The sequence below is a fragment of the Giraffa tippelskirchi genome, chromosome 2 (genome assembly GCF_054371585.1).
Source record: "Giraffa tippelskirchi isolate mGirTip1 chromosome 2, T2T-mGirTip1v1.2.pri, whole genome shotgun sequence".
NCBI lineage: Eukaryota > Metazoa > Chordata > Mammalia > Artiodactyla > Giraffidae > Giraffa > Giraffa tippelskirchi.
Window position 1 is genome coordinate 56,627,471 of NC_137276.1, and position 8,858 is coordinate 56,636,328.

The window sequence follows — 8,858 nt, forward strand, 5'->3', positions numbered from 1 at the left end:
TTATGAAGATTGGGCATACAGTTCAGTATTTAGTCTGAAATGGAAAACTGACAAGAACATATACAGAGACTCTTTCACTAAAGCCTCTCTCAAGTTTGAGAGGATTAGAGAGAGTGATTTTGTGGGATACAAAAGGCAGAGTCAAATTGCTCCTTCAGCTCAACTTTTGTGTATCTGCAGAACTGACTAACTGGAGCATGGCTTCCGTTTCAATATTGCCAGGTGGTGAGTAATAGAAGTTACCTTTCTGCTGCCTCAGTTTGTATTTTTTCAATAACTAATGAGATTGAAATTTCATGCTGGTTTGTTTCAACTAGAGTGATATTTTATTTTTATAAATTCTGTATTTGTGGCATTTTCAGATTTTACATTTCAAAGCATATTTTTGCTTAAGTACAGAAAAAATCCCTCTGTATTAGGATTTTTAATACTATATTTGTTATGCTAGAAATACTTTCTCCCAGCTTGTCATTTTCCTTCTGTGTTTGCATTGGTCAAGAAATATTTTAATGTTTATGTATTTAAGTGTGTTAATCTTTTCTTTTGTAGTTTCACTCATTGGTATAAGGCTTTATTGTCCTCACATTAAAATCATTTTGGAGTACTAGATATTTTAAATTTAACTGCTTAATTTGTGCATATATACACACAGAAATACATATGCACACACATAAGTATTTGGTGTAAATTGTTAGATAAAATGTAACTTTCTTATTTTCTCTACATAAACTAGCTATCATTTTAACATTATTTCTTGACAGTTTATTCAATAATATTTCCTCTATTTTCAAGCTTAATTTATAGGGGTATTTATATATAACTTTTATATAAACTAGGTCTGATTCCAACTGTTCTCATTTAATCCACTGAGATCTCACTTCTGAAATCAACATCATGACTATTTGACTAATTGCACCTTTTAAGTGAACAGTAATATGTTATACCATATCTATCTATATCTATATCTATCTATCTATCTATATGACTATTACTCAACCTTAAAAAGAGAAAATCCTACCATTTGTTACAACATGTATAAACTTGGATGACATTATGCTGACTGAAATAAGCCAGATACAGAAGAATAAATACTACAGCATCCTACTTATACCAGGGACCTACTTATATCAGGAAACTAAAATAATCAAACTCATAGAAGGAAAGTGTATGAGGGGTTGGGGAGAGGGGGAATCAAGGCAATGTTGGTGAAAGGATAAGTAGTTTCAATCATGAAAGATGAATAAGTTCTAGAGTTTGACTGTATGGTGCAGTGCATGTAGTAAATATTTTTCATTGTCTTTATTATAAAAGAGAGGAAGGAAGAAAACTTTAGAGGTCATACTTAAGTTTATGGCATTGTTCATAGTGGTGGTGTATACTTATCTACAAACTATTCAAGGTGTGTACACTAAATATGTACTGCATTTTTGTATGTCAGCCATACTTCAAATTAACCAAAAATTAATTTTTAAAAAGGAGGAATTTACCTTTTTATAGAGACAACTTACAAATATAAAATGCAGAAATATCCAGGTACTTTCATAACAGAGTATGGTGGCAAGTAGAAATATTCAAATTAAATTCAGGAACAAAGCAAGACTTTTTTCCTTATTCATGAAGTTCAAATATATCACCTGTTTCCTATGACATTTTTCTTTTTGACCACGCCACATGGCATGTGGGATCTTAGTTCCCTGGCCAGAGATTTAACACATGCCCCTTGCAGCAGAAACATGAAGTCTTAACCACTGGACTGTCAGGGAAGTCCTACCTATGACATTTTATATCTAAACTTTTAACACATTTTTCAGCTCAGGGATACTTTTAGTATTTATCTTATTTCTCTTTCTCCATCTTTTATTCACAGTGTATATTTTCTTTTTCTTTTGAGAAAATTGAAAGAAATTTACAGAGAGCAATACCTAAATGTTCATCCACAAATTGATATTTTAATATATAATTATTTTTAATGAAAAAGTATTATAGATAAATGTTATGCTGATTTTGTTATTCATCTCTACCCCATTTATTTTCTGAGAGATAAAAGCATCATAAATTTTGTGTGTATCTTTCCAGATTTTTGTTAAAATTTTAAAATACATAATTATGCTTACATTTTATGGTGGATTGTCTTCATTAAAAATGTTATTTTAGATATGCATCATTTACTTATATAATTTGTTAATAAGTTTATATAAAGCCTATTTTTCATTGATTTTAGGATTAATTTTAATATATAGAGATCCAGATTATTCCTTACATCTAATACTACGTTTTATTATTCATCTTTCTACAGATGGGCATTCAGTTGCTTCCATTTTTTCTATGATAAATGATGAAATATTAAGTACGTTTAAATATATTTCCTTGCACACATGATCTGCTTTTATTAAGGTATTATAGCTGACGCTATCAGTGCCCTACACTTATTCTTTCAGGCCTCTCTTCTGTATGCTGAGGGCTGCTTTCTATGAGCACCTATTTGCTGTGGACATCTTGAAGATAGTTCATGGATAAGAGCAATACAGCCAGCACACAGGGCAAGCTGAAAGTCCACAAGCTAATGATCCCAGAAGTAGCTCTCAACCAGTGATGCACTGGGAATAGGAAGATAAAAACCCCAGATCAATCACCCTTGACTAGGATAACCCCAAGTGTGTGTTCTCCACTATCCACTACAGTTCCTCAGTCAGATGGAGCTCCAGGAGCCCACAGCCTTTCACAGCTTACTTCCCCATGTCTCACTTCCCTGCTGGTATTTTCTGTAATCATCTCACAAATAAAGTGTTAGCACTGAAATCTTAGTCTCCAGATCTGCTTCTGAAAGCATTGAAACCTAGGAACAATATATCTAGGAGTGAAATTGTTGGGTTGTAGGGTATGACTGTTTTGGATAAAGTCAAAAGTGTGTGCATATATATATACATGTCTGTGTGTGTATTGTCAAGTTGATTTCTAAAATAGGAGTCTTATTGACACTGAATGACATTTGTCTTTTCAACACTTGATATTATTAGATTTCCTTTTAATTTTTACTCATCATATGAGTGGGAGCTGGTATCTTATTATTTCTATTCTTTCATTATTAGTGAGTCTCTCCTTTGCTTATGAAGTGAGTATTACATATACATGTTGAATTAACAAAATGTATCCTCAATATTTCTTATTTTTAATTAATCATATTTGTCTCTTCATCTTTACCCCTGAAAATCATGGAGAATTCATCAGTTTTCTAACTCCCTGATCTGGTTTTCTCAGATAGTTAAACTGCTACCACTGGATTTATTGGTTTTGCTTTTTAAATGCTGTATGTAACTTCCTGAAATAATGCTTTCCTGAAGATACAAAGTACCTTATTTGCTTGTTTAACTTTTCTTACAACACGTTTACTTAGGTGGTGGGAGGGAAGCTGGCTCATTTACCTGTAAGACATCTCATTGCTTGAAGTACTTCAACTTCTGATGTATTACATAAGTTTTATTTGCACTAAAAATGGAAGTCTGTGCATGTGTCATGACCAGATTTAGGAGAGACTCTTTAATATTAGATGGATTACTGTCTAAAACTTTGATTTGGGGACAACAGGAAGACAAAAAATTTTCTCTAATTTTAAGAAAAGAGACAGTTGGAATTGTATGATATGGTTTTTAGTCTTGCCAAAAATGAGACAGGAATCCTGGTGAAGACAGCTAAGACAGATTTAAGGCAGAGATCTCCTGATAGAAAGTGTTTTCTTTTCCATGTTGGTCATAGCAGTTCATCCTTACCTGGGATACAGTTTTTTAAATAGCAAAACCGCTCTTGTGATCTTGTTTATCGGTTTATTTTTCAGTTTCTGATCTTGTTAGAGACTTTGCCCAATTTACCTTTGTTATGTTGATTATTTTCCAGTTAGAAGTTGTGAAGCAGGGAAATAAATGCACGAGCTCAGAAAGTTTCCTTTCAAGAAATATCTAAATTTTAAAAACAAAATTTCTACAATAATAAAACAATGACGAATGCATTTAAAGTTCTCTAAGAAAAAAGTAGACTTATTATTCTATAATAGTCTCCTTTTCTAGAAAAAAAATGAACAGCTCAGAATTCAGCTGTAATCTAATTCAATTACACCTAAACCCTAACAATTTGCTATAAAGCTTTAAAAATTACGCCTTTTTGACATTGTCAGTATTAACTTCTTTAAAATCCATTTTATTTTCCTTTTGACATTGCTTTGTTCCAGACCAATTACAAATGATGCAGCCTCAACAGGATTTTAAAAGCTCAAACATACTATGAAATGATGCAGAACAGAAATTAAAATTCATGTATTAATTTTTTATCTTCGTAACTATTTCTACCTAGTATGCTACAGAGACTTTAATATGAATAATTTAAAATATTTTTCTCTCTTTAATGGCTCTTTGTAATGCTGGCAAGATAACATTGAAAGTCAAATGTTTATCATAGGTTATCTTATTCTATACAGCTATTAGTGTCACTTTCAGTCTTTATGGTAAATTCAATGCAATTCCCTTCCTTGACCCCTCAGAAGTCAGGATTTAGATAATGGCCTAAGGCTTCCCTGGTGGCTCAGACGGTTAAGTGTCTGCCTGCAATGCGGGAGACCTGGGTTCGATCCCGGGTTGGGAAGATCCTCTGGAGAAGGAAATGGCAACCCACTCCAGTGCTCTTGCCTGGAAAATCCCATGGACAGAGGAGCCTTGTAAGCTACAGTCCATGGGGTAGCAGAGTCGGACATGACTGAGCGACTTCACTTCACTTCACTTTAAGAAAAACAGGCTATCACACAAGAAAGAGTTAATCTGGTAGAGGAAAACAAGAAAGAAGGAAAAGAATTTTTCTCAGGGCCATTCTTTGGAGGCCTTCCTCTGGCATCTGGGGATAACTTTCTTGTGTTCTTCTTTTCTTTCCTGCAGCTGTTGCTATAAGAGGATTTATGAGACACACACACCCCCAGCCCCGCCCCCAGCCCCAGAAGAAATATCAAGTTCTCCACCTGCCTCATCATCTTCCTTCTGAGGCTAAATGGTGATATCTAATTAAATTGTATGGGGGGAAAAATCACATTAATTTTCACTGTGAGAAATTCCCTTGACCATTATGTTGTTGGTCCTACCAAGAGGCCCAAACAATATGGAGTCATGAGAACTGACTTTATTAAAGAAATGGGCAGACGTCCTTTTATCCTTCTGCTGTGGATATCTACTTCTTCACTGGCAAACACTCCATCTTCTTCTGGTAAGTATTATTCTCTCTTTTATGGTAAAACCATTCTGCATGACAGGAGAAACTAAATTCCTCCTGCAAACTACACATCATTAGGAAGATGACGTTGACCTCATTAATCAGAGAGCCCAACTCCCGAGGCGGGTGAATGGTTAAGGAATGGAATGTCATCAAAAGGAGACAAGTGGGGTTTCCCTGGTGGCTCAGTGGTAAGGAATCCACCTGCCAGTGTAGGAGACACGAGTTCTATCCCTGATCCAGGAAGATCCCACCTGGCACAGAGCAACTAAGCCCATACACCACAGCTATTGAGCCTGTGCTCTAGAGCCGGGAAGCTGCAATTACTGAGCCCTCATGCTACAACTACTGAAGCGCTCCTGCCCTAGAGCTCATGCTCAGCAACAAGAGAAGCCACTGCAATCAGAAGCCCAGGCATTGCCAACCAGAGAGTAGCCCCTGCTCACTGAAGCTAGAGAAAAGCCTGTGCATCAAAGAAAATGCAGCATGGCCAGAAAATAAATGTAGTAAAAAAGGAGGCAAATGGAGTTCTCCCAGCCAGGATACTTCATTGTTATCAAGGAAGTTTACTTGTGTCTCGATTGAAATGCTATCAGGATTGAAATCTCAGGCTGCCAAGAGCCATCATGCATAACATATAGAGAAAGCTTATCTGAGAGATGGAGATGCAGAACTTAATGCTATCTTTTAACCTACTATATCAGACCAAGCCTGAAGCTAGCTAATGTTGGAAATTTTGATTGGGTCTAAAAATAAGTATCCTTTAAAATTAAGCCAACTTGAATTATCTATCTGTCTTACTTAAACTGGAGGAGTCCTAAGACAAATACTCCAACCTTAGCTTTGAGGAAGATAAATATACACAGGGAAACACAAAGAAAGGCACACCAAGTTTCTGTAATTGACCATATTCAATTTCCACAAAGCAGACAGAGTGACCTTCTGAAAATATAAGTTCATTCCTGGTATTTCCTCCTTTAAAATTCTCAAATTCTCCTTGCCATTAAAATAATATCATCTTCAACGTCTTGCTTACCCCTGCTACCTTATCTCATTATCCTTTTTCTGTCTCCACTGCCTCTGTGTTCATCCACTCTTATCTCGGGGCCTGTAGGCTTGCTCACAATCTCATTTGCAGAGGTGAGCTCAACTGTCACTTCACCACTTAGTGTGTCCTTGACGACCCTGTCTGAAATAACCAATGCACTTTCTAGCTTGTTACTATATTTCTACACATCACTTTTATATTACGAAATTATCATTTCAAAATTATGTTATTCATTTGACTGTTTTCCTCTATATGAACGTGAGTTCCATGGGAACACAGACCCTCTTAATTTTGTTCATTGCTGCGTCCTTGGAGGTTATAATAGTACCTAGTAAAAGACACACTAAATGCAAAATTGTTCAGTTGATAAATGTTAAATACCATTTCACTGTTTTTGCTCAGGGATATTCTGTCATTCCAACCATATTCCTTGGTAGAGCATTCTCTGTCCTTGTGTTCTGGTTCCTTTCAGGATCTCTCCTCTTTCTCTTGTCTTCTCTCTGTCTCTCTCTGTTTCTCCCTCCCTCTCTCTCTTTCTCTCTTGAGTTATCTGCAGTTTCACTAGCATGTGTTCAGTCATAACTTGCTCTTCGATTACCAGCTTGGGCTAAAGCCTCATCAATTTTGAAAGATTTGAAGTCATTTATTCTTTAAATAAAGCCTCTACTCAATTTGGATTTTACCTTTTGTGGATGCCAACTTGATTCTATTCGCCATGTCTCTGTGTTGCTCTTCCCGAGTCATTTCCTTTTAGCTCTTGCTGCATTCTGTGTAAGTTTTATAAATATAAACTATAATATGTGCACATATATTTATATATCTATTATTTCTATATAAATATATCTCCAGCTCATATTATACTTTTTCAATTACACTTAATCTGCTGTTTATCTCTTGAGTGAGATTTTTTTCACTATGTTGTTCACATTTAAAACTTCCATTCTGTTTGCTACAGTCTATCTTTTTTGTTTCCTTTGTAGTTCTTTTGTTTCCTTTGTAATTTCCTTAATGGGCCATGTCCAGATATTTTGTATTTTAATTGTGAAACTTACAATGTCTTCAGTCTTTGGGGATTTAACTCTACTATTGGCTTGTTTCTGTTGTTTATAACTCAGGGTGGTTTGCCTTCTTATGCATTTGGTGTTCTTTAAGCAGTTATACTTACATCAGCTGATACAGTCCTATTGGCTGTTAACCGAGGGTTTCCATAGAGAAGTTATCCTCCACAGTGGCATGGATACTGGCACTTCTGAAATATCCTTCTAAGTTTCCTACGTCCAAGCAAAATTTTGTTCTGTATCTTTCTTTCAGGTCTTCTATCTTACCTTACTATAGCACAATGATTTCTCCATGTTCATACAACAGCTACATACAATTATATTACATGGAGTTTCTGAAACTTATTGAAGTAATGTCCTATTTATTGAATTGATGTCCTATTGATCGCCAAGCATTTAGATTACTTTCTATTATGCCAACTGTAATACACAGACAAAAGAAGTAAAGACTGAATGTTGAATAGATGATAGATTATACAGATAGATGATTGATAGGTAGATAGAAAGGTAGACAGAATTATAGTAATATTGGAACTTGCTTTCCAGAACACTTGTGGATAGGAATTAAATATATAAAATAAGTATATACTTATTTTCTTCTGAGTTCAGAGCTAGCTGTGTGTTGTCATTTTCTCTAATTAGTAAAGAGCTTGTAATTGCAGTTTTGATTTCCTCTTTGACACATGATATTTAGAAGATTTTTTAATTGCTGTGTTATTGCTTTTACATGTTAGTTAAACATTTATTTTTTCCTATTTATTTTTAGTTTTATTACCAGAAGTATAGAGGCAGAGAAAATGGCCCATACAATTTATGCTTTGAAGATTTTATTGACATTTCCTTTGTGGTCTAACATATGTTAATTTTGAAATTATCAATTGACTCATGAAAAATATGCATTTTCCTACTGTGTTAAATTTTTAATTAAATATATCAGGTTAACCTTAATTTGTATGGAAATTAGATCTTTTGTATTTTTTGAAACTTGACTTGAAAAATTAAAGAGGAAAATGTCCTGCATTATGTTTTTGATATCATTTTTTTAATCACAAAGAGATTCTTAACAGTTATAGCTTCCTTGTAAATGATACTCTGTAGTAAATAAAATGATTGACTTGTTTGTTTATGCTTTTAGTTTTGGTTTCCACATCATCTGTTTTTATAGAGGTTTAGATAAGTTCTCAAGGAGAGATGGAGTATACAACTCTCCCTTTGAATCTGTATGGGCTTACCTATGCTTCAGCCAATAACGTTAGGATCTAGAAAACACAGACCATATTATTTTTAGGGCAAGTGAAGAATGAAAGCAACCTAAAATTAGGTAGACAAAAGTATATTATTTTCCCAGCATCACCGAAGTTCTGAATAAACAAAGGTGATTGGAAGATATTTCAAGGAGCTTTAGACAAAAGCAAAATTAAATAGATGGAAGTAATAGTAACAAGTAATAGTAATTTCTGAGCTAGATCATAAAAGTCATGCACCCTCTGGCTGGTTCTCTTGAA